Consider the following 26,761-nt stretch of genomic DNA (forward strand, 5'->3'; position numbering starts at 1 on the left):
TCACTCAGGCGACCCATAGCATATTTACAGATCGCTTAAAAGATCCGCGGTACATTCACAGATCATCCAAGTGGCTGTCGAGTATTTAAATGGCCCGTGACACGTTTTCAAACCAATGAAGTGGCCCGCACTCTCTTAAAGGTTAAGCACCTTTGCCATAAAGGGGTGCGCTTTGTTGGGTGATAAGTATAGGGAGTGCTCGCGATTCGAGGAAGGTTGAAAGACCCTTGGCGTAAAAGACAAAATCGATAGCCCTCTCAATGGTTTTCGATAATTGACACGGTTTTATTTATGAGGTGGAGAAATTTAGACGCTTTTGGTTACATATAATATCAGGTCTTACTTAGGGTACGAACATAGTGCTAGCTGGTTTCCGATTCTGCAAGTCGACGCCGTTGCTGATTGGTTAAGAACCTGGAAATCAGGTTCTCTAACCAATCCACAACGGCGCGGACTCGCAGAATCGGAAACCAGCTCGCGCTATGTTCTTACCTTTAAGATGTACTGCGTACATGCTAAACTCATTGATCGCTGGCCAAATGTGGCCTTCAGAGTCATCTGATGTGTCCCAAGAAAAATAACCAAACCACTGAAGTGATCCAAGGAACATCATCAAATCCCTTAAGTGTCCCGTGGGACATTTCCCAGATCACTTCAGTGGTCGCGATACATTTCCAGATCATTTAAATTGCCAACGGCGCACATCCAGATCATTTAAGCGATCCCAAGAACATTTCCATGTCACTTGAGTGACCTGCGGCACACCTCCCGATCACTTAAGTGGCATGTGGTGCATTTGCAGATTACTTAAGAGGCACGTGGTGCAATATCCAAATTACTTAAGAGACACCTGGTACATTTCCAGATTTCTTAAGCGGCTTTCTGACACATTTACAATTCCCTGGATTGGGCAGCAGAATGCTTCGCGATCATTTGAGTGGCTCGTAGCACACTTACAGATCACTTAAGCGGCTTGTGACACATCTACAGTTCGCATAAGCAGACCGTGCATTTTTATAGATAGATCACTTAAGCGGCTTTTAGCATACCTCCAGATTACTTCAGTGACTCTTGGCACATCTACAGAACACTTAAGTTGCCTGCGACATACTTTTAGATGATTTAAATGACCCACAGCACACTTTCAGATGATTCAAATGACCCACAGCACACTTTCAGATGACCCAAGTGCCCCACAACGCATTTTCAGATGACCCAATTGACCCACGACACACTTTCAGATGACCCAATCGACCCACGGCACACTTTCAGATCACCTGAGAGACTCGCGGCACATATCCAGATGACTCAAGTGGCCCTCGGCACATATCCAGATAACACGAGTGGTCCGCGGCACATACTCAGATCACCCGAGTGGCTCAAAGCAAATTTCAAAATAACTTAAGTGGCCTGAGGCGCATATCCAGATGACTCAGTGGCCCGCGGGACATTCTCAGATCACCCGAGTGGTTCGAAGCACAATTCGCAATGACTCAAGCGGCCCGCGACACGTTCCCAAACGAAATGAAGTGTCCCGCACTTTCCAAAAGGTTGCTGTAGTGTAATGATAGATTTCTTGGCAAATGATTTGTTCCAACTCAAACAGTTCCATATTGTGATAAAATTGATATTAAGAGAATATAATTTTACATTTTATTATATATTATGTGAGAATTTTTTTTATTTTCTTCTTGTTCCGTGCAAACAGAAGTCGATCTGAATATCAACAAACAGGTTTTTCAGGCACTTTCCCTACAGCATTTATTTTTTTTCACCTTCCCTCCCCCCTTTTCACGTCTATACAGTGACGAAATACCACGGACCGTATAATTTCAAGGAGAGTAAAATAAAATTGACCGGAGTTTTTGAAAGGTCTTTACGGCTTTCGCAGTGTTATTTTTGATTGAAGATGCGGGTTTTTTTTGTTTTTTTTCAAGAGTTGATTATTCGTAACCCTTCCTACCCTTGGGCATCGTGTAATTTCGGGTTACGAAACCAGCTATTTATACTCTGCTCACTTCATGTGTATAAATCGCTTCCTCAGCAGTCCATTACCGAACAATATATATACTGATGATATCACAGAAAGTGATCTTTACCATTCCCCCCCACACACCCCTGTTTTCATGAAAATTCTGTGATTTTTCTCAGCTCTTTGTGAAAAAAACTTCTGTAATTCTATTTTTATTATTTCATGAGGGGAAAAAAAGTCCGTATTCTTCAAATGTCTATGACAGCGGTTCTCAACCGATGCTCCGCGCAGCCCTTAGGGCTCCTTGTGCGCTCTCCGGGGGCACCGCGGCCGCTCAAGAAAAATAAAAAAGACAGTAAAATTAAAAAAAGAATAATTATAAATATTCTTAAATAGTACAAATAAATCAACACTTTGATGAATGATTAAAAAATTTCCCTCTACAGGGCTCCGCCGTAGAATTCTTTTTTCTAAAAAGGGCTCCGCGGGTCGAAAAGGTTGAGAACCGCTGGTCTATGACAAGCGACCACTACCACAGTTCATCTACGCCAATGTTTCACAACCTTTCTGAAAACAAGGACCAGTGAAATGTCTGAAACAATTTGACGGATCACTTGTGTCCCGTATTACGGGGCATACCTGTAATTTTCGTTGTTCTGATTTTCCCCGCTTTTTCACAATGATACTTATTTGAATTTGTAATAATTACTAAACTCATAATACACACACACATACAGCATTTTCAAAATAGTATAAATTACATTATGATTATGGCAAAAATGAGAAATATTCATCTCGCACATTTGTCCAGTTTAACGTTTTTTACGCAGATTTTCAGTAATTTTAATTACGATCGATAATTGTGCCGGCTTTCGGCAATGTTTATTGATGACGATCGGTGATGTCCCTTATTTCACGGATTGTTATTTAAGCTCCCAGTTTACCGTATTTTTCTCAATGAAATGGTCATCAGAGAGCATTTGAATATTTTTATTTATATACTGTACATTTTTGTTAACTGCGATTTGTAGCAGTACTTTATGTCCACACACTTCAGCAATTTTAACAGTAGTTAGCAAATTGCATTTGAAGCAATAAATTGAGATTTTTGGCAAAATTTAGTGATATTCCGGATTTGAGAGATCGCAATTTCCTGCGTTCTCCTCGATTATATTTATGGTGAACATAAGTATGAACCTAAGGCATAATTTTAATTGAGCCAACATGGATATTACTAATATCAACTGCAACGGATGAATAATTTTATTAAGTCTGCCTGCGGACCATCCATGCTTGAGGAATCCCTCCATGGATATGAGAATTTTTTGGTTAACATTTATTTTAGATATTTTTTGTTGATTTTTGTCCAATTCTGTGAGAAACTATATATATATAAAATTGATTTTCTGTTCGTGTGTGTATGTATGTCCTCTATACAAATCTACAATTTTAGATCTATCGTCGCCAAATTTTGTATATATACCAAGCAGAGCCAGGATTGAACGATAGGATACATTACAAGTTCGTCAGAGCTGGGCAAGTGCCCAAAATTGGCAAAAATCCCTCGGTCCACATTGGTTTTTGGGCCTCAACAATCACTTTCGGCATGTTTACTTTGGTTACCATGATTCCCCAGCAATGTGTTTCAGACATGCATATGTGCATTGCGTTTGTCACTTCTTTATTACTGCCAGTATTATGTATTATAGTTTATTCCTTTGTAATGGTTTGCCACTTTTTCAATCCTCCCAGTGATTGAAGAAAACCCGGGCAGCGAAGGGTATGGCTAGTGACCTTTAAAGAATACAACGGATGAGGGGGAAAAAGTATTTCGAAAAACACCACTTAAAGGCAGTGGTTCTATAACTTATGTCTCCCGCGGCTCCCTTACCCAATTCCCGATTCGTCCCCAAAGTAGATTCGTAGATATTTTCACTTATAAGGAATAATTTCAAAGCATAAATAAGCACACAAATTAATATCTTCAGCTCACCGTGAGGAACACTTTGAGAAATACTATTGTAAGGGATTCATAGTTCCATAAGAAAAAACAAAATTAATACATGTATGGATTCAATATTTTTTGGGTACATTATTACTAATGGATCAACTTCATTACACTTTTATTTCACCACGGTAATTTTATATAGGTCTACTCCTTCCGTAATCTAAACACTGAGTGAATCCTTTCTTGTTTCATTTGTGCCAGTTTTTGAAACTGTGGTCCACAGACAGACAGACTAGAAAATTTAATGCTACGGAAATTAAATTGTTGGATTTTGCGCCACAAACATTAATAACATTCACTCACATACGTTCAAACAAAAAAGTAGACCCACACACTATAAGTTAGTGATCTGCCAAACATTTTACTCTTCGTTTGTTTCAGAAGCACTGATTTATACAACTTTATAGAAATCGAAGAAATTAGCAAATAAATTTTTCGCAATATTTCTTTTGTCGTTGACTCCGTGTACACACTCTCAGTCTACACTTATCCACAAATAGCCTAGGAAGGTGATTAATACTACTAAACCCAGGGATGCCGGAACATATGTGCTCATGTTGCTGAAGCAACACCATCAATCATTTGAATGGTATTGCTCAGCAACACACCAATCATCATTCAAATATAGCTCATTCACCCGCAGTTCAAGTGATGGGCGATTTATCAAAAACGGAACTTTTTTGTTGAATATGTGACGTATAGTCTACAAATATCCCCAAGTGAACATTATGTGTTCATTACTCGAGCAATACCAATCATTTTTGACTCCCGGTGTCTCTGACTAAACCGCAAATACGTACACATTCCTCTTAGGAACTTCTGTCGAACCAGTGCGTCAAGGGCGTAGCGAGGGGGCGGGGGGACTTGGGGCCCCCCCCCGAAATGTGAGAAAATGACCATAAAAAGGGAAAAAAGATGGCCAAATCTATTGTTCTATCACTTTGCCCCCCCCCCCCGAACGAAATTTCTGGATACGCCCCTGCGGTGCATGTTGGAATGTGCCGTGTACTTAACGTGAAGATTGTTTTTGAAAAATGCCCGTTTCGTGTTTAAGAAGTGCTGCCATTGGTCTTCCGAATTTGGAAGTAAACAACTTGGCAGGACATTTGGCCTGTTATAATATGCGTGAATTTTAAATATTGTATATGTCTGATTACTCTCTGTGTAGAGATTTTTTTTTAATGGAAGATCTGGGGGTAAGCGGATCTCTAAAAAATTGTGTACTTTCATATTTCTACAGCACCAGCATGATTACTGAATTTTAAAAAATATCCTAGTGAGACTCGTCCAACTAACATTGTTTTTGGTTTACTTATCATTGAAGGAGCCATCTGCGAATAGTTATTTTGATTGCTCCGGATACGGGGATATGGAAGGTTTTACCATATCATATATTTGTAATTCCCATTGTGCGAGACAATCGGCGATAATACAAATATTCTGCTCTATTATAAATGCTGTTTGCATTTTTTTTTATATATTTCGTTAAAATATTACAAGCATAATAAACTTCAATAGCAAGTTCGTATAGTAGACAAAAAGGTTTGTTTTTAAAATAAAAAATAATACCTCAGAAATCTCTTCTCACAGGACGACAGAGGAAAAATGATTGGTATATTTAAGTTCATGGATTTCTCACACTGCATAACACAACGAAAATTCGTAAAAAAATAAAATAAAAAAAATAGAGAGAGTTGCACAAAACAAAATCGACATACCAGGTCTCTTCTAATCCCACGCAAGGATCTATCTCTCACATCAGCTCACGTCATTCACCGCAAACTCATTCTGTCTCATCATCAACGAAATCGGATGGGCCAACCAACCATCCACAACATTAACATTTTTTTTTTTTCTCTAATGTTTGGCGCCTTGCATAGGTATTAGAAAAAAGACAAAAAGACTGTACGCAAATTGAATAATAATTCCTAGAAATCTTGTCGGATAAGGTGCCGCATCTGGAACAACAACCCTCGAACTGAACAGGTAAACACATACTACCTATGTGTGAACCGGCTGGAAGGGAGAAAGATACAGGTTGCGAAGAAAAGAATGAAGAAAGAGAGATAAACATTTTTTTTTTTTACTATAAAAAAACATGTTACCTTGACCCCTGTACAGTGACCTCACAGGGGGGAGAAAGTTGCGTGCTGCTTCAACCCGAATCAATGTGTTGCTTCTCTTTTTAAAGAGCAAAACGCCATTGCTGGTTTGGATGTTACCTGCCCTCAGGCTTGGAAAAGAATTCCCCCTCCTCATCCTTCTTCTTAAAAGTTTATAGCTTATGATATTCGCTAAGTAATAGGCTACTGAACCCATTTTTATTATTATCATTATCATTCCATAATAATACAGGCGATACGCGTTTGGGAAAAATTGCCTTTTGTTCCTTTACAATTGGCAAAAAAAGCGCAGAACTCCTTTTTGAAAAATGGAAATTAGAGTTAAGGGTTAAGGAGTAAAAGATAATAATTAATATACGACTTCCGATCCTGGCAATAAATCACCGGCAGCACGTGAAAATGAACATTTATCTTGTTAACGGGCATTGTGTGTACCTTGTATGAAAATATGGTCGTCACGAAAGAAATAGGCACTTTCAAAATTCTATGCAAAAATAAATTTTACATACGCGCGTGAAAAATTGCTTTATTAAAAGTTGGAGTGTTTTTCAGACAGGACATGTTGGGTGGCAGACGTGAGTCCTGGTGCGAAAATAATAGCGGTAACAGAGGAGTCTTCATAATTTCATTGGTGTCTCTTACCTAGATTTTATATATTCTGTGGCACCAGGGAATAGGCATCCAAAACCAATTCATACATTAAAACAAAATATACAGGAATGCTGAAAAATGTCCGTACATAAAGTATATATATATATATATATATATATATATATACACACAATTAAATGTAAATTAACAAAAAAACATTAATGAAAATTTCAAACTGAAGAAAATTTTAAATTGGTGAAAGGTACAATTCCAAAACCAATTGAAATTTGGATCTAATAAAAAAATTGTCGGAGAACTAATGGAAGTTCAGAATCGTTGGGTGAAAAATATTGAAAATAATTGATAGAGATGATTCCAGCACCCATGAAAATTCAGAATAGATAAAAGAAATAATTCCAGAACTGATGAAATTTTAGAATACATGAAAGAAGTAAAATTGATGAAAATTCAGAATTTGTGAAACTATTATTGCCGTAAGTGCGGAAGGGAGGGCCAAAACGCGGGGTCCGGTCTGACCACACCTGTCGCACACCCGTTATGGCGGCTCTGCTTAAGAGCATCATAGACCCTAAGGCCCTAGGGCAAAATGATTTTCCTGCCCCCACTGATACCAAAACGCCTGCATATCAATTTAACATGCTTAATCTCGAAAATCTCTCATTACCATGAACCCTCCTCTGCACTTGAGACCCACGGATCGTTCCCGGTTGGGCCCATGCGTAAAGACGATACAGCATCGGCCCCACTGCCTCGGGGTCTCTAGGCTAGGACCTCTGGCAGGCGGGGCCGTCTTAAGAACATCATGGGCCCGGGCCAAGTGATTTTTCTGACGCCCTACCTGACAAATTCTCGAAAAATTCAATTACTTCTGGATTTTCTGAGTCTCTTCTCTTGCGGGTCTTGCCCGAGTGGGCCCATGCGTTAAGACGGCACTGCTGGCAGGCCCCTGATAAAATTTGTCACGGATCCCACAATAGTGAATATGTAAAATTAACACAAATAATTCACAGAATAAGTGAATTTTTTTTTTTATAAGAATCGTCTCAAGCCCCAGAGCTGAAGCGTGTCAGCAGCCCTCACCCTTGTAGGGGGAAATGCATGTTGGTTTTACTGTCTAACTGTAACTTAACTACAAATCTCCGAAAAGTTAAAGTATGGCATAGATTATCCATGACCAATAGATTTTCTTTCACTGAAAGTAAAAAACTAAAATTAATTTTTAGCAAGTTAACCCTCTCACCGACATTAATGAGATATCTCGCCTCTTTAAAGGCCTTTTTTAGCGTTGACAAGCTCAGTGTTTCGTAAAGAAATTTTTTCAACACAAAACACTTTTTCACTTGCTTTGCACCTGCTGAAAATCGGAAGAAAACCTATTCAATTACCACACACATGACAAATTTACACGGGGTTTAGCGAGTTCTACTGCGCCCCGGAAGGAATTCAAAATTGTCTAAATTCGAAATTGAAAAAAAAAAATACAAATGTCTAAATGAGTCAAAAACCGCCTTTAACTAAAAAAAAAGTTGGGAAACTATGATCTTCTGTAGGTTCCAAACTATTTGTTTCATCACCCCCTTTTTCAGGCATTTTTTTCTCTCATTGCCCCCGACTCAAACCAACCCATAGGATCCTATGTTATACTAGTAACTTCTATCGCCCCCCCCCCCCCGGAACATTACATTGCTAACCGAGGGCGATATTGCCCACTTTGGGAAACACTGATCTAAATCGAAACGAACATTAAGTTTAAGAATCGAACATCGATCATTACTCCTCAATTTACCAGATACGCCTTTTGGTAAAGCCGAGATTACTTGGGTCACTTTTTTTTCGGTATATTAGAGTTAAATTCAAAGGCAGTTGAATTTTCTCTCTTTTCTAAATTTATCTTCGCACAACCAGCTATTGGAAAACCTTCGTATGGATAGCGTAGAATCACGTCATCCTCGGATTTTAGATATGGACACAAATTCTACTAACTGACATTATTTTATTAGAGGCCGTATACAAATTTTAATTTTTTTATTTCCCCCAAACGCAATTTTAAACGCATTCACCTCATTATACCATTATCTAAAGTTGCATAACTGTAGCTCTTGCGGTTCGTTTATTTCATGTCGAAAGAATATTCTTATGCACTCTGCTCTGTATAGTAGAGCCGTATATGTGTAACATATACATTTACACTCTATAATTCATTACTTCTCTCTTTTATTTTGAAAGAACAAATTTGAACAATTCATTCAAAACAATTTTTATTTACGCAAAATGTTTTGCATTTGATTAGCAATTGAATGAGATATTTTTAGAGTCATTTTCGAAAAATTGACTTTAGGAGTCGTGATACCCGTTAGTTTGACAGGATAGGAAGATCCCTATTACGTAAAACAATAAACAAATTTATCAGTTTATAATGAATATAACTATCATATTGCACATTCATCTTCTAAGCATTTTATGCAAACGAATTGACTGGCATTTCAAATTGAAATATGGACAATAAGGATACCCTACCATCGTTGACCTTGAAGAAAATTTAATTTATGTTAACATCGAATATAAGGATGCGACTTCATCATCATAAAATTAGAAGGAGAAAAAATTAATTATGTCAAAGGCATGTTATCAAGCAAAAGAAATTCTGGAATGAAAATTAGTTTTTTTATGATTTGTCTTTGATTAATCAAACACTAGGCAATGAATGAAAAATGTGGAAAAGTTGCAATTTTTTTTTTTTTTTTTTTTTTTTTGTGGATCTAAATGAAACTTTGGACTTGTGCCCGATTGGTCCATCCACGCTTCTTCTTCCCCTTTTATTTATCTTATTTGAATCAAAGAATATAAAAATTCTTTCTTCCATCCGTTTTCATACCTTTCATACATTTTCATCTTTTACTGAGTGTATAGTAACAAGGCACACAATACGTGCAATTCGAAATCAATCGTGTTTCTTCTCCCGAAAAGCAAGCAATGCGTGCATCACGCACGGCCGACCACGAACGAGATTGATTCTACGATGCGTTTAATTGCTTTGCAATGGCGAGTGGCCAACGGAACTGACGAAAAAAATAAAATAAATAAAATTGAAAAAAAAAAGGAAATTCATCAGCACGTATTCAACGCTCGCCCTAATAAAGACATAATTCATCAAATGTTTTGCCTGGACACCGATGCGTAACGAGTGTAAGCGGCCAAGAAAATAAACGGGAAAAAAAATACAAAAAAAAAAAAATATTGAAATATGGTGAAGAGACCACGAGGTGAATGGGTCCAGTCCATGTTTATAATCAGGACGAAATGTTCGACGTTTGTTTCGCAACCGGTGAACATGCAAATTTTCCCTCGGGTGCCATTCATTACGTACCAAAGTCGGAAAAAATCTTGCTGATGTAATCATTTCGAAAGTTATTTGCGGCTAATCAGCATGAGGAGACGAGCGTCTATTCCATGAGTCATGTAAAACCCATATTTTGTTTTTCAGATAAATATGAGTCTGACAATGTGAACGGACGGCTTCTTCCTGCAGAAAAATATACATTTTGGGATTCAAAAAATCTAATGCTTTTAATTCGTCAAATTCAAGTACAGTAGTACCCCGAAGTTACGCGATAGACGGGACCGACGATAATTGCTTGAGTCGAATTCGCGTAAGTCGGGGTGCAATTTTTCAGACGAATACATATAAACATTAGTTAACTGGGACTGAAATTTAGGATAAGTACCAGTCTTTTTCCTCCATTCATAAAATTTAACTTGCATTGTGACTGCAATCAGCTCCTGTAAAAAAGAATGTATATGTACGTAGGCCTATTCTCTAAAATTTGTGCAAATGTAAGTCACGCATTAAACCCGATAAATGTTTTGACATCTTAGTCTATCGAAAGAAATAAGGTGCTTGTGTTTGAAGGCAAGAAAACAACTTTCACTTATGTGTTGAAACTGATCAAGAGTTGAACGAAATGAATTTCATATGTTTGTATTTCCCTTTATATCACTTATCTCATTTTTTTTAATTTTGAAAAGTACCTGTATAATTTTGAAATTGGATGTTTTTTTCTAAGTACCCGCCCTGTACATGTATTAACTCTTGATATAAGTACCTATAGAATTTTATTAAATTCTGTTTGATTGTGCACAAATAGAATTTAATAAAATTACATTGTATGATGCATGATAAATAGCTTAGTCGAGTAATATTTTTTGTTTTGATATATTTTTATAGGCATTGTGATAAATGAAATGCATTTCTTATTTGGACGTTTTTATTTCGGAGAATCTTTCGCAACGCGCCCACCCCTCCCTCAGTTCAACCCACAATTTGGGAACCACTGCTGTAGCCTATCAAAAATCAGTGCAGTTTCATCTCATATGATGTTCTGATCGAATAAAACAATTCTTTACTTGATTATCACTTAATAATCTGAATTATCTGAGCAATAATCCCGTGAATATGCTTGATTTTCATAAATGAGCATTTTTAACAGAAAATCACGTAACTCTGAAACCGTACAACTCGAAGTATCATAAATCGGAGTATTTCTGTAGTAAATCAGTATTTCTCAAAGTAGGCAATATCACCTCTTGGAGGAGGGGGGGGGGTGCCCTGGCACAGTTCAATGGGACAGTTGAAGATATCGGTATAATACAAGATCCTATTGTATTGGCTTAAGACCGGAGACGCCGAGAAAAAAAAAAAATCTCTGACAAGGTGTCTCAATAACACAGGTAAAGTTTGGAAGATTTTGTACCGGGCATATCATTACTACTACTACTATAATTACTGGAACTATCAGTATACCACTAAGAGGCTTCTATTGTGTATGTACTGGAGTACATACGAAGTCAAGAATTTTGCGATATTGCCCATCGTGAAGGGCCTCTGGGAACGAATCGTAGTGAAGGGGAAGGAGGTTAAAGTTTGCAAGTTAACTACGAGATCAATCTAGGATAAATATAGGTTAGCTTAAATATTTGGGAGGGGATGGCATAAAATATGTTTTTTTTTTTTTTTTTGACAAAGGAGTTGTAGAACAAATGCGTTTGAAAAATCGAAAAAATTTGTGCAAAACCAGAAGTGTTCAAAGGAAGACTAGCAGTTGTCCGAGGAATCCTAGAGATGTGTTTCAAGATAGAGAAATGATTAGAAAGGTAGAGGCGGTTGACTATGGCATAGCGAAACGTGTACTTGGTTCCTTCTTTCTTCGATCAAGAAGCGTCTTCGAATATAAGCTCTATATATATAGATATATATATATAGAGCATTCTTTCTTTCTCTCTATCGCTCTCTCTCTCTCTGTACTACAACATACTACTAACGCATACATACATTTCTTAAACATTCCCCCTTGCAGAATTTCTAATGAATTGGTGCATGCCGGAACGTGCCTTCAGAGTGTATGTGTGGTCCTAACGCAGTTACGTTGTCAAAATTATACATATTTCGTCTTCTAGTGTAGTGCTGCTATCTCTTCTCCATATTTCGAAGTGAAAATGGCAGATGATCGAATTTGCTTCTCATGCAAATATCGTGTTGAAGGTCTGTCTGCTCTTTGTGGGGGACTGTACTAGACGTACCACTGGAAGGCTTCAATCACGTGTATAATACCTTTCTCCTTCTTCCCTTGGAATTAATCACTGCAGTCTACAGAATAAAAATTAAATAAAATAATATAAAAAAATTAATTAAATATTTGGCCTGACTTCATCAGCACACACACACACACACACAAATCTACGTTTTTCATTTTTTCCCTTCACGTACGATATTTCAGTCACTTCAGAACAACGCATCATTTTTTTCACTCACATTTGGTTAGTACCGATTTCTATCTTAAACAGCACATTTTAAACCCTTCACAAGTTCGCCAATAATTTTGAGCGACAGGAAATTCGCCTACGAAGTTATACTTCGCGTAAAGTGTAACTTGCTTGAGAGTCTGAAAAGAGGGGATTCAACAAAGAAAGTAACATAGGGATCAAAAACCTCTTCTAAGCCGAGGTTAACGGAGCTCAACACTAGTATAAGCCAGAACCAACCAACCCAGGAATGAGATAAATAATGGTATATTCCTTAAAACGGAAACATATGTCTCAAAACCGTCTATTTCGGACATAGAGACGACTAATCGCATACGCAAACGTAACAAACACCAACAACTACAACTATTGTATGCCTAGCAAACCTAAAAGAAAACCATTACAACGAAAACAGAAAAAACACGAAATGCTTGGATGGGAAATACGGTATAATTATATTGATGACGTGTACACGTAGAAGAGTGATTTCCTCTCGTAAACACTACACACTAGACGGACGGTACTTGAACAGAATGTATAGGGTCGAAGGACAAAATATCGGAGAAGAGCTTGGCTGACACAAGCCCTTGCTCAAAATATTTTTTTTTTTCCGCACTTCATTCATCTTTTCCAAGGCACTTCTCGATCCAATAATAACACGTAGCTGTGATACACTCTGTCTCAGTATCGAAAATATGTCAAATATACGATGTACGTATTTTCTCTTTGGAAAAATAATAGCACGTATATTTATTTTCACCAGTGAAATCGTTTCAAACTGTATAATATGCCTGGGCGGAAAGGAATATAGAATACGTGTCAAATGAAAGGGAACCTTGAAGTTGACGTATTAGAAGCTGATTACATTAAATAGAAATAAAACTTTTACGTTAAATGTGATAAATCGGTTATTATACATGATTACCGGTTGCTATGCATACTTACCAATCGTCTTCGTAAGAGTGATAAATTTACCACTTTTATCTGCGAATATGCATAATATCCAAGCGTCGTTAGTAAATTTGATAAATGCTGAAAAAAATAACACGTTTACCGGAGATTATGCATAATAACCAAGTGTCGTTGGTAAAGTTTATAAATGCTTGAAATTTATCGCCTTTACAAGTGATTATGCATAATACTCTCCTAGTGTAATAGGTGAATTTGATAAATATGAAAAAAATTCCAAATCAGTCTAAAATATGTGTGATGAATATAGTCGGATTTAATATCGTACCCCGATATAATGATACAATGCATGTATGAAAAAATTATAATGTGGAGTAAATCATGTTGTAGTATGATTTATCATGCTTACCAACGACGCGACGCTTGGATATTATGCATAATCGCCGGTAAAAGGGATTAATTTAGGGAAATTTATCAAACTTACCAAAATGCTTGGCATAATAACCGGATTTATCACATTTGGGCATCTTTTTCTCAGCCACCTCGTTGGGCATTTTACCTGTTGTGGTGTTGTATTTGTATTTACATCGAGGCACTTCTCGATCTAATAATAACACGTAGCTGTAATACACTCAGTATCGAAAATACGTCAAATATACGATGTACGTATTTTTCTTTGGAAAAAAATAACAGCACGTATTAATTTTCGCCATCTCACCAGTGGAATTGTTTCAAAGTATGTACATAATATAACCAGGGGCGGAAAGAAGTATAGAATACGTTTGAAATGAAAGGGAACTTTATCGTTTAAAGTTGACGTATTAGAAGATAATTCCATTAAACAATAGCAGAAAGGAATACGAAAATGGTCATTTCCACGCACAAAAGTAGAAACAGAAGAAGTAAGTAGAAAAAAAAAAGGCAATTCTCTCTTCTATTTCTTTCCCACATCAATTCTTATATAGGTCCAGGAAATAGTTTTTTTTTCCATTTGCTCCGCATGCGCAGAATAGATCACAAGAAGTTAATGGAATCGATTGGTGAGTTTCTATCGTTTTATTTTATTTTTATTTTTTGGAGAGAACGCTCAGGGCCCGTGTCTCATTTTACTTATACAACTGTATAGTGTACTTATAATGTTTTTTTTCCATATGCCCTTTATTCTCCATTCCTTTTTCACGAAGTAAGCAATAGACCATCGGTCAGAAAACTATGCCTCAATTCCACGCTATCTCTCATGAGGAAAGAAAGCAAAATAAAAATCTCCTCACGGCAATCTTACTTATTATAGCCGCAATCAAAAGGAGAAAAACTAGGCTAAACGCGAACACGATTGGAAAAATAAAAATCGAAGGGAAAATATATAAAAGCAATATGTGTACGCACACATACACACACTTCCGTTTTCTGTGCCAGATAAATTCTGTGAGGGAGGAATTCACACGGATATATTTATTTATCTACCACGTCCACATTCGGCCCCCCGAGATAACTTTATCATTGGATTTACGCGGTTTAATGGAGGTGAAGGCCGCGTTCACAGACAAAACTTATTGGAGCAATAAATACTTGGGCATTATCTATCTATATGAGCGGCTGACTTTCTTATTGTTAAATAATCGCTAAGGGTAAGATATTAGTTACTACTTTGGTCACGATAGGGACCATCCTCACCAAACGCAAGTCCCCTTCGTATTCACTTGCATCCTGACGAACAGGTGAACTGAGCTCAAGGACAGGGACTCGAATCAAACAGTATTGAATCAAACCGACATCAGGCTTTTACTAATTTTCTTGAATTAGGCTGCTTCTTTCGTGACGTCTGAATTTTCGTTAATTCTGAAATGACCTTTTTTATAAATTCTGAATTTTCATCAGTTCTGAAATTATTTCTTTCATAAATGCAAGAATAAAGTAATGCCTGATGTATTATTATCCTAATAAATTTTGAATTTCATAAGTTTCGAATTTTCGTAAATTTTGGATTTTTTTTTCATAAATTTTGAATTTTTTTTCATAAATTTTGAACTTTTTTTTCATAAATTCTGGTATTATTTCTTTCATAAATTTTGGGATCATTTCTTTTATAAATTTTTGGATTTTTATAAAAGATTCTGGGATCATTTCTTTTATAAATTTTTGGATTTTTATAAAAGATTCTGGGATCATTTCTTTTATAAATATTTTTCCCACCAATTAATTTCTTTATAAATGCCATAAACATGTATGAAGAGTACGATGAGAATCTCCAGTCCTAAATGTTTCTGAGGAATACCCAAGGTCCGTGAACTTGAAACCCCACCCAGCCCTCTGATACAAGAAACTATGAAAATTCAATATTATTTAGTACCGACATATATAATGTATGGATATGCAGTCGACACCGCTTATTAGAATCACAGATAATGTTACCATTTGGATATTAATATCACTTTTGCAAGGAACGGACCAATACCATAACCAGGTTGTTAATAAATGGAATAGCTTACCCCCGAAGGAAGTAAATTGTAACACAATTGACACGTATAAAAATAAATACGATAAATATGTTGGGGTAAATCGAAAAGCTATCCAACTTAGAATAAGACAACCATAAATACATTATGGGCATTGTATAATATTTTATCATGTATATATATATAATTGCATTTTTAATTGGGTTCCTGTATTTTTGAAATATATGACATCCATATTTGTTATGGGCATCTTTTTCTCAGCTACCTCGTTGGGCATTTTGCCTGTTATGGTGTTGTATTTGTATTTGTATGACGGGGGGGGAAATTCGTTTATAGTTATCAGAACTTCGGATATAATGCTATCAAATTTTTTTCCGTCGAAAGTTTCTTTTGCGCATTCTGAAGCTAGAGTTTAACCTAACTTAATATTTTTTCCCTGTTAGTTATCTTTATCAGGCTGCAAGACTAAATAAAAAACTAGAAGGTGTTCTTTCCTTCTCCGCCCCCCCCCCACCCCCGTTGACAAACATTTTCGTACTTAATGTCGTAATTAGCCCGTAGGGTTCGCTGTGATCTATGCGCGTGTGGAGCTGCTTTTGCAATAGCGTTCCTATAGTGAAGGCAAATGTATGACGAAAAAAAGCGCTTTCCTTCAGTTCTTGACCAGTTTCTTTCAGTTGAACAGATTCAAATTTATTTTCTCGAGAGACTATCTCAAGGGATCTTCGAAATGATAAAGTGTACATTAAAAAAAATATCGTAATTTGCGATATACATTAGTCAGTTTCATTCCGACGCCTCACAATGACTGGTTAACAAAAATGAAAATTTTCAGCTTAAAGGGGGAAAAAAGGGTACCGTTTCGGAATAGAATAAAAAAAAATTAAAAAATGGAACGATTGAAAATTCTTTAACTAATTATGTGGGGGGAAAAAAACCAGTTGTCTCGATACCCGTTTACCATACGTCCCGTTCAACCAAACGAAATGTGCGGTCACCGTACTTGCGAACGGGACTTTTTCAAATATAGTTATCATTTGATTGTTGTTATCAGAAACTCTAATTCCCGATGTGATCACATTAAGCGGCGTGAACTGTATTTGAAAAAATAAAATAAAATATACATTAACACATATTCAGGAAGGAAATTAACAAGTGGCGAACATTGAAAAAAGAAAAATCTATTCCGCCAGAATAAAAGTGTTAAAACGTTCACTTAAAATTAAAGGAAGCGTTTATTTTCAGTGGTACGGGAAAAAAAAATGAAAAAAAAAAACTAAACATTTTTTCAATTTCTTTTGTTGAAAATAGCTAAAAATAATCTCATACCGTACTTTCAGGAGAGTTGGGAAAAAAAACAACACTTCCGACCACAGTGGTATATATCCGAATTCAAAGCAAGTAGTGAAAGCACATTAGATGGAAATGAAAAAAGTATAATTTTTTTTTTTTTTTTTTTTTGCCCATGGGCGCCGAACCGTTAACTCGCCTACTTTAACGCTTTGTTATAGCGAATAGAAAACGGACGTGAAATTTCGTTATATATATCCAACACATACACTACTGTATATTTTACTTTTCGCTACGTTAAGTCTTTTTCCGCTCTGCATCCATCCACATTGCGCTGATCGGGACCATTAAGTAAAATGGCCGACATCAGTCTTTTCATTCCGTGCGATTCCTCATATGCAGTACTGAGTGAGTCCATATAACGGAGAGATAAAAGCAGAGTATGTAGATGCGTGTTTGTGGAAGAGATTTCATAAAACGAAAAGAGAGCTTCGGATAAATTTGCATAGCGCAGTAATTGTGGTATGAATGGGAAAGAGGTCCGTGAATATGAGCTCAGTAGTACAAGTTATAAAAAAAAGAATAAATAATGCCTCCAAGAAACGAAAAATATTGGAGTGTGAAAGCGCTCAAAATTTTAATTAAATTAGGGTTTATAACAGGGGTTCTTAACCTATGGGTCACGACCCAAATTTGGATAGCGGGGGCTCCTGAGATCGTCGCACGAACCCACTTATAATCCAGTTATAAATCCATTTGTTACACCACTGGTTTTAGAGGCGTCTTAACGATTTCAGTGCAGTGGCTAAGACTCGGGCCCCAGACAGTTTTGGGACGCTCTTGAGCCATGATTTTATGTAAAGTATTCTTTTGGGACAGTTCAGCATCCAAGATGGTATGGCATTTTTATAGGATGCACAGGAATGCTGGAAACTAGCTTTCAAAAACTATAATGAAAATTTTCATTAATTTTAAAATTGTGAAAATTAATGAATTGGTAATTATTGTTAATTAATTTTATATTGTAATCAATTAATTAAAATATAAAATTAATGAAAAATAATTGGTAATAAAGTTAAAATAATGATAATTAATGAAAAATAAATCTAATATGAATAAGAGGAAAAATTCAAGAATTTGAATGAAAGAAATAGAAAAGACTTCAGAGAAAAAAGACTAATAGAATAGAAGTTCAGAAGTAGAGGTAATTTTGACCCCCTCCCCCTTGTTTGATTCGGGTTCAGTCCCAACTGGCCCACAGACGCCATGGACTGGTTGCACTTACTTCGGAAACTGAGCATTTTATCAAACAGATTTATTTAATAAGCATTTTTTAATTAAAAATAGACGGATGGATCCTGAAGTTGATTATGTCTTGGATTTCAGGTCGCGGCTAAAAAAAAAAGGTCAAGAACCCCAAATTTATAATAATAATAATAATAACAAATAGGGAATAAGTGAGTTTCGGAAACACAAATATACCAATGATTTCAATCGAAGAAATCTCCTATGAAAGTCCTTTTTAATCATTTGATCGTTTTTGTCGCACCACGGTCATTCTCTGCACACGTGGGCTAATTAGACCGGGACCAACAATTTATTGCCGATATTGCAAACGGTAGCTTTTTTTTTATACACTCACGTAGAGGTTGGTGCGCTAACCCCTCGGTGTGGGACTCCCTGCTGTAAGAACCTCTTTCTGTGATCCTGTTGTCGCCGTTTCTGTTGTACCTTCGCATCAGGAAAGTCTCTGACAAGGACGAACTGGGAATCGAACTCGTAAAACGTAATAGTCTCATTAAAAAGCGTATCATCGTCACATCAATCGTGATGATAGGGTGATGCATTGCCTGAAGGTGAGCAAGAACGCATTCTGAGAAAATAACTACTTCTGAAAATTTCACTGCGAAATTCCAATTTTCAAAATGAAGTACAGGCATTTATGATTCTTAATGAGTGTAATTCAAAATCAAGCTTAAAATTAAATGTAGGAGAGAAAATCATGTAATTAAATCTTACAATACTGGAAAAAATATAGTAAAAATACGGAAAAAAAGTTAAAAAAACAGGGAAAATGCAGTAAAAAGGTTGAATATATACTAATACGTTAAAAAGGAATCAGTATGGATGATGCCTGTTTTTATGCTGTTTCCTTCGATAAAGTCCCAACATAAAAAATAATTTTCACAATATACTCCATATAAAGTACACAGGTATATCTATTCAAAAAATTTCAAGAAGAAATGTGTACGCTTATACTTCAACCAAGGATCCAAATTACTTTCAACCATATGCAAAGCAACTTCCTACTCTTATAAAACTTTCTTCGTTAGAAAAACAAGCATTCACTAACGAAATACTGATTTCCATCATCCAAGATGCAGATCATCATTCACCTGCCCCTTTGATCCTCTTCCACTTCTTGAAAAAACGTGAATTTACTTCAGTAGTTGCGTTTCGCAAAAGAATTTAAATAAGGGATACGTGCACGTGAGGTATTTGTATTTGGTATTTATTCGTTAGGATTATAGAAACCACAAATCACGTCTTCCGTAAAACAACGAAAAATAATAAGAAACTCTCAAAGATATATTTTCTCGTGACCGCACACAATGTTTATAATGAAGATGATCGGATGCAATTCAAAATTATGCCTTTGCAGAATAATGAAATAAATAAAAGTAAATGAAGCACACAAAAAAGAAAATATGACTTCGTTAGTGAAAAAATCGGAAATCTTCTTCACTGATGTTGAAATTTCATCTACAAAGACCTATCACGTCATCGAAGAAACTCTTACTCACGTTCCAATACTGGATCCAACCAAAACATTGAAAAAAATCATGCACGGGACCCTGGGAACAAAGGTACTTGACCCAGTAACCTAATCAGCATAAATATACGCTGACACACACACGCACATCTTCCACCACAATACTTTTAAGACACTATTGCTTTCATCCCATCTCAGTTTGTTTCTTTTACTTTCCCTTTTTCCCTGAAATTTATGAATATGTCATCAGAAAAATAGAGAAAAAGCCTGAAATTCATCTTTGAAAGATTTTTTTTCATGCTTTTATATTGTACTTGAAATTTCATCACAAATCATTGTCCAGAGACTATTATAATTTTTTCCCCCTAGTTTTTTCCGTCTGGGTCTTTTCTATTCATTTGTTTGAGTTGCGTTCGATTTGTCTACTAAAGAATTAAGAAATATATTGTGAATTTTTTCGAAAAATTGGGTTTCGGGATATTTATTGATATTTTTAACGCTTTTGCTTCTTTTGGTATGAGATTATTCAGTGACGAAGAAAACAGTACACTGAAAAAAAATGAATTTATAGCAATCTTTTTTTCCGTGGTCATGTCGTCGTTTCTGTTGTACCCCTGTGTCAGGTAAGTTTTTGACAAAGACGAACCGGGTATCTATAAAATAGTTCTGGAGTGAACTTTAATGATATTTTTTGATAGAAAGTGTCTCGAAATGGTGAAAACAATAATATATTTCTGATTTATTAGGTCATTTTTCTGATGAAAAAGTCATTCTTATGTCAAATTTTAAGCGAAATTCGTGAAATATTCTAAACGCGATTGCAAAAAATTCTATGAATGGCATGTTTTGTTATTTTCACAATACATTCAGCTAGTAATGGTGCAGGTTATGAACAAAAATTTAAAGGATTGTATGGTATGCTCATAAGTTACACTCAAATCTGTTGACGTACGTGTGAATTTTTTAAAATTTCATCCCACATATCGTCTATAAGACACTTTAATTAAGCAGATATATACGTGATAGATCTTAGATTTTCATTCACAACCTCAATAATATATAGCAAAATATTATGTTAAGATTTTGTAATGATGCAATGAATAGATTTTTAGAAATTATGTTTCGAACTCAAGTAAAATGTCAAAAATAGCGTTCTTCGTAAAACAAGTTTTTATTCACCGATTACTTGTATGCAAAAACACAAGACTAAAGTGAACATAACTTCGGTTAACTAACAAAGCAAGATCTGTTTCTTAATTACAAAAGATATATAGAGCTTTCATAAAAATAAAAATTTTCTTCCAAAATGACGTTTCAACGTAGTTGGATACCAACTCATGAACTGTTGGTTAGACAAACTAGAAACATACTTTCAATTAGAAAAACTATCCAAATAACGTGAATATTTTAGATATGTCATTTATTTTAGCATAGGCCTATATTAAAATAAACTGCACCTAACGAGATATTACATTTAATTTTCTTTTATATGCCATCCACTGTGCTCTTCTGATTAGAAAGTTATTTCCGTCTCTTCTGAGCTCAATAAAAAATTCTATGTTTTCAAGTGCAATATTACACGAGATATATATGAATTCTAAAATAGCTGAAAATTATGGTTTTTAAACAACATCTATCAAGGAACACGTTTGTTATATACTGTTCTTTCCTTCATTTTTAGAAATTTTCGAATTAAAATATCTCGGCTAATATTGCATTTAGAAACACATTTTTTTTACGTTGGAATCACAGAAGAGATAGAGCAAAATTTTTCTAATTGGAAGACGGGGGAGCGTACAAACAATTGAATATTGTATCTTAAAACCTATATGACACCAATTAAAATAAAAGACATATCTAAAATAGGCAAGTTATTTGAATACTTTTTCTAATTGAAATTATGTTCTTATAGCCAATGGTTCACAAGTTATTTAAGCTGAAAAGGACAGTTTTCACCCTGTATATTATAAACGTGAAAATCACGAGTTAAATTATATATAAAATGAAGGGTAGATTCATATTTCTCTCGGTTGTTTCCCATGGGACTTCTTCTTACACTACTTCCTTCAAAGAACTCCTCTCTTCGAAATTATTGAATAAAATTATGCATAATTCAGCTTTATAACTGTAAATGAATTCCAAACTACTTTTCAGCTCTGCATAATTAATAATCACACTCCAATGCAAGATCAAGATTTAGTAATTGCTGAATTTGTTTCTTATTTATTCGATTTTTGCATGATAATTCATGGCCCATTGGAAAGGAGAGCTTTTAGAAAATTTTATACAAAAAGTTCGTTTATCTTTATATGACCCGAGGGAATGACTTCCTTATGGAGACAAAATTTAAGAAATTTTTCATATTTCTGAGCTTTATGTACTCCCACCGAAGACTGTGATTGTAGTGAAATAAATACATTTATTTACTTTTCATAAGCCCGATTTACTATTTCTCGATCTTCCTTTTGGTAGAAAAAAATTATTCCAATTTTATTCTCTTAACCCCTCAGCAGCGGCGTCCAACTGCATATCTTGATTTATTAAAACGTTTTTCAAAAAACCATCATGAAAAAACGTTGTAAGCGGGAAAACAACCTGCAAACGGGAAGTCTCAATCAGAGTTGAGACCACGAAAATAAGTCGTACTAGGTGGGAAAACGTTATAAGCGGGATCCAATGTATAAACAACGTCACAGATTCTATATGCGCACAGACCTGTTGTTTCTCTGAGCACACACTTTTGATATCTCGATATCTGTGCGCAATGATAAAGTAAGGTAGCGTTTATTGTGCCATTTTCAATATTTTTGTCATTGGGAACTTTTTTCTTGTGCAGCAAAAAAAAAAATCTTCTCTGTACACGGAAGCATTTCATTCTCAGACCCTAAACGTCCATATTTCGTAAACTCTTATTCACCATGAAAAAATTATATTCTCTTTTGTAACTTTCGTTCATAACCAATAAACGGGTGAAAATAAAATTTTATCAGTAAAAATGTGCCTTCTAGAAAATAATTGAAGATGCGTGTACAGGAGAGTACAGTATATATATTCATTACATTACATGTAACTGACTTACATCACTGAACTGGAACTACTGCTGTCACTTATCAAATGAAAAATACAATTGTTGTGCTTCTTCGATTGAAATTGAGATGTCCAGTTTTTGATTAGTGTGCCGCATTGAAAAACTCAATATGGTATGATATTGACAAATATTTTTTTACCAATAATATTAGTTGACTTTTCAAGTTAGCTTCAAAATTTCAACAGTTTTTGTTTGTATATGGTAAAGTAACGTTAGTAAGATGCGCAAAGACATCCTCATTGGCTTTTTGAAATTGTAATCACGAAGAATATAGACTAGACTTTCAGTTCGATTACAATTACAAAAATTCTCACGCATTTCACTAATGTTAGTTTACCTACACAAACAACAGCTGTTAACATTTTTAAGCAAACTTGACAATTCGGCTGATATTATTGCTCAAAAAATATTTATCAATATCATACTTATATTGACTTTTCTATGGGGGAGCATTAATCAAAAACCATTCATCAATTTCAATCCAAGAATCACAATAGTTTTATTTTTTGTTTGATAGGTGACAGTAGTTGTTCTATTCAGTGATGTTTCTTGTATATAATCAGGGTTGGATGAATCCTAGGTCACCATGGCGACTAAGAAATTGGTATCGCCACCTAAAATTTTATTTGTGTAGTTACTAAATTGCAGTCTGAGAGCAGTCCAAAATAGTTTGAATTTGTAGCAGGATATATCTCCCAACATGAAAGAGAGTCACTACGCCCTGAAAAAGTCAAAAGAAGCATTATTTTGAACCCTTTTCTTCAGGTATAAAAATTGTTTGGTGACTAAAAAAATTGTTCTGACTCCTAGACTTTTTTGCGATTTGTCCAGCCCTGATGTAATGGAATATGTACATAGTGATTATTTAATTCCCCTTGCCACATTTTACTGGCAAACCATTGATCCATGGCCCCCCACAAGGGGTGGGCTGGCAAGACTCCAGCCCTGGGGCCCGGGACGATTTTCATTATTTTTTGTTTTTCACGCTGTAAATCTATCATTAGGGGGCCCGTGAAAGTCTGGTCGAGGGGCCCGCAAAAGATCCCAGCCTAGGACCCTACTCCAGGATGTGGGAGCCATGCGTTGATCCTTGAGGCGTACTTCCAATTAGAAAACGTATCCAAATAACGTGTAGACCTCTCACACGGACACGTTCATGCATTCATATTGCAAGGGGTTGTATAGTTATTAAAACACAAAAACTTACTTTTTATACGAGCACCCTGTCCTCAAAAACCTTAGAAACGTGGAATATTTTTTTGTTGGCCTCAGGAGAGACAGAGCAACAACTTTCTAATTGGGTTTTTGAGGACAGGGTTTCCGTATAAAAAGTTAGCTTTATATTTTAATAACTATACAATCCCCTTACAATATGAATGTACGAACATATCTAAAGTCTACACGTTATTTGGATACTTTTTCCAATTCGAAGTATGCCTCTAAGATCAAAGATCAACGGTTCACCAGTAAAATGTGACCTAAGAACTTTCCTTACCCTGTATATTTTCCTTTCTTCCTAGATAAAAATTCTGAAATGATGCCTTTTGTCTCGCTTTGATCCATATACTGCTCCCTCATTCATACGCTGTATACACAGTAGAGGAAATGTCATTAGGCTCTGTTCCGAATCTCAAATTATCCCTCCGCCTTATCTGCTCCCAAATGCATTTAAGTGTTGGGCTTTTAACTTTGTTTTCATAGTGGAGATTCCAGACGAATAGACTCCTCACGAAACTCGAGTGTGAACCAGCGACCGAATAAACACAGCGCGGGAAGGGAGGAAGTCATTTCACTCACACACACACAAAGCAAAGAATGTAATGGCGAGATTTCTTCGTGTTCAACAGGATTCACCCTCTTTCCTTATAGAAAGTATTATATAGCTGTTGGTACTCCATTAGGTGAATTCAACGCACGCGAAGATACGATACTTTTCTCATATTCTCCGTTATGCGAGCTTAATAATAACTTCTTACTCATGGTTTCGGAGTAGTTCGAGTTACAAATGCGAAGTGGAGATATTTGTCGAGAGTGTAAAGATTTCATTTCTTCCTTTTCAACAGATATAAATCAGTGTATTACAAGCTGTTACTGCAAATAATTTATACATGACTTTTTTGTGTAAACACGTCAAACAATTGTGATCTTAAATGAGTTGTTATTTCATTGCTACAAAGATAGTATACTCGATACAAAGAACGAAAAATTGAATGCAGAACTATTACTATTTTTTGATTATAATTACAATGACCATATATTTAAGTACTTATTACCCCTTCATATCTTTATTTATAAGAAGGAATTTTAAAATTTAACGTCATGTAAGATGTTCATGTGTGATTCGCTGAGATTATAAGAAGTTTCGTTATTTTTCACGAAGGTTGAAAAATAATGAAACATCTAATAATACAGTATAGGGGAAACTGTAGTTCCTTGACCATACATAGTAAACCTTGAAACACTTGAAATAGTTTTGACAGTATTTGCTTTCTAGCTGATGTTTTTGGAGTGTTAGAGATTAGAAATACATAACCTGACAGCTGAACATGGTTTCAGCTCTTTGTCTATGGCATTGACAGAGATTTTGCAAGTAGGCACATAAAGTAAAAAAATTGTATTCTAGTTTTTTCTTCTGTGTTTTGTATTGTATTCTGTATTTCTTCTCAAAGTTTCAAGTTTAGTAAAATGCATTTAGTAATTATAATCTATTTATTCTCCTGATAAATCGTTCCAAGTGCTCAATCATATCAAGCACCGTGAAAAAAATTTATTAATATTTTTGACAAATAATAGAGCATCGTGTACTTTGGAAGAGAAAAAATCTTGAAATTTTCCTAGTTTACCTTAGAATACTCAACTTGCACTAATTTTTAATACTTCTTTTTTTGCTTTTATAAACAATTTATATTTTAAATTTGAGTTCTATACTTTTTTCCAGCTATTTCTTTATTTCTTCTCTTCCATTCGATTATTTTCTAGTCAAATTTGTTGGGAAAAAAACAAAGTTTACAGTGTTGGATGCCTCCAACAAAAACTCTCTCTTACCAAGTGAATTTCCTTAGGAGGAGAGATGAGAAAATATTTTATTGTTTATCAGTGCATGATACACAAATGTTGGCATCACTGATACTGTATTTCTAATGCAATCATTTAGCTTCAAAGGAACTGACAACTAAAGACTTAGAAACAAAATTTTCCTTTCTACAGATATAATAAAGTATAATTATGCATTTCATTCTATATGAATATGATCCTACCTTCATTATTGTTACTTTTATTTATATACATTAATAATCATATTTGTGTCATTATTTTGATATTTTATATTGCAATATATGATTTATAATTGAAAAAAAATTTTATTATGTTATTTTTCCGGTAACATTTGTATTTTTTTATATTTGTAATTTTACCCTGCTTCAACATACAACAGTGTATGTTTCAAGGTGAACATTTTTGCTTTTGGAAAAATCCATATTTCATGATTATAGTGGTAAAAAAAAGGTAATTTAAAATGTATATGATGTTGCTCACAGTATACAGATTCTAAAAATGAATTTTTGAAATTTTACGGTAAAAATTGACTGAGAAATAAAGTTTGAAAAATAATGCGCCAAGGGGTGTAACAATTTCTCTTACTCTACTTATTCTCAATGAAAGGGATGTGATAGAATTGATGTTGAAAAAAGTGTCTTATAGGAGAAATTTTAACCATAATCGTCGAGTTTTAG

The 26,761-nt window shown here is 35.2% G+C and overlaps 1 protein-coding gene across 3 annotated transcripts in view; it reads right to left on the reverse strand.

Moving 5' to 3' along the window:
* Positions 1–26,761, reverse strand: part of LOC149079092 (putative polypeptide N-acetylgalactosaminyltransferase 9) — a 90,494-nt gene that overhangs the window by 61,872 nt on the left and 1,861 nt on the right. The window contains exon 1 of one of the 3 annotated variants that reach the window (XM_089241382.1): positions 5,699–5,964. The exons of 1 other annotated variant lie outside the window; for it this stretch is intronic. The gene's annotated coding sequence lies outside the window, so the exon portion shown is untranslated. Of the gene's footprint in view, positions 1–5,549; positions 5,635–5,698; positions 5,965–26,761 lie in introns of those variants that run through there. One more of the 3 variants, XM_089241383.1, reaches the window with a different exon arrangement.

This window comes from Pholcus phalangioides, unplaced genomic scaffold (genome assembly GCF_987345545.1).
Source record: "Pholcus phalangioides strain wild (caught in Gottingen) unplaced genomic scaffold, Ppha-v1.0 ptg000013l_1, whole genome shotgun sequence".
Taxonomy (NCBI): Eukaryota; Metazoa; Arthropoda; class Arachnida; order Araneae; family Pholcidae; genus Pholcus; species Pholcus phalangioides.